Raw genomic sequence first — 1,410 nt, 5'->3', positions numbered from 1 at the left:
TGGGCAGAGGAGAGTCCCAGAAGCAGGGCATGACTGGGGACAGGGCAGAGGCTCGTGCAGGCACAGGGCTGGAGCGGGGCCACACTCGCTCCTTGGTGTGGGGTGAGGGGCACCCCAGCTTGGGGACAGGGGCGCTGGCACTCAGGCAGCCCTGATGTTGTCCTCGGTTCCCTGCGCCAGGTGGGGGCTCCTACTGGGGCTCTGTGGTCCCGCAGCCAAAGCCCTGCTTCCCTAATCGTATGCTGGGGCCTCGGCAGGTCCAGGCTGGTGGCTGAACTCTGAAGGACGTGTCCAGTCTCTGGGCCCCAGGAGACCCCAGCACATCCACTGCCCTCCCTGGAAGCTGTGGAGTGGGGCTGGCTCCACCTCTCAGGGCCCCAAGGCCGGCTCCCAGGCGCAGGTCGCCTCTCCTTCCTCAACTTTTTTTTTTTTTTTTCGCCCTTGAGACTCAAAGACGGAGGCTTCACCACACTCAGTTAATGCAATCGGCTTTTGTGAGACGCGCCGGACCAGCTGCGTGACTTTGGCTGAGCTGCGTAACCTTTCTGAACCTTATCTCCGGGCTGCCGTGAGAACTGAGAGTGAGGAAGGCCCGGGGCCCTCACAGGTGAGTGTCTCACCAGGTGGGAGAGCCGCTTCCTGGAGGGTCCAGCCTGCGAGGGTGTGGGCTGCCCAGGGCTCCATGAGGTTTAAGACCCCAAACTCGAAGTCAGCCTGGTTGGAGTGCTGGCTCTGCTGCGCTCTGGTCCTGACACGGGGGAACATCACTTGGCCCCTGCTTCAGTTTCTCCGTCTGGAAAGGGAGGTGCCAGCCGTAGATGCTTCAGCAGCCCGTGGTGGGGGAACCTGGACATGGCCCCACCTTGGAGTTTTAGGGGCAGGGAGCAGGATGTTTGGAGAGTTCCACGAAGTTCTGGGACCCAGCAGAGCCCTGAGCGTGGGCAGGGCTGGCAAGACTGGGACAGACCCGGGGCAGTTTCAGGGCCCCTGAATGGATGGAGCCTGGAGCCGGGGCAGTCAGCGTGTGTGTGTGTGTGTCCACCTGTGTGTCTCTGCGTGTGTGTGCGTGTGACTGCCTGGGGGCGGGGACTGAGGGGACGCTAGCTGGGGATGGCACCGGTTTCCCGCCAGTGAAGACAGAGTGGCAGGGGGAGGGGTCCTAGAGAAAGTCCCAGCCCTGGTTCAGAGGGGGAAACTGAGACCTAGGTGGGACCAGGCCTGCCCCAGGGATGCAGCCAGCGTGGGCTGGTTCCTTCTCTCCACACAGGGCTGGGCTGGAGGCACAGGCTTCAGGAACCAACAAGGAAGTGGTCTGGGGCACCTGCCTGCCCCTCGTTCAGCAGCAGGGATGGTGCCACCCCCTCAACCCGGCCTGATATACGCAGAGAACAGACATTCCCAAGCAGCCCA

Source organism: Colobus angolensis, unplaced genomic scaffold, assembly GCF_000951035.1.
Source record: "Colobus angolensis palliatus isolate OR3802 unplaced genomic scaffold, Cang.pa_1.0 Scaffold59, whole genome shotgun sequence".
In the NCBI taxonomy this organism is placed as follows: Eukaryota; Metazoa; Chordata; class Mammalia; order Primates; family Cercopithecidae; genus Colobus; species Colobus angolensis.
Note: the sequence above shows the minus strand (reverse complement) of the source record.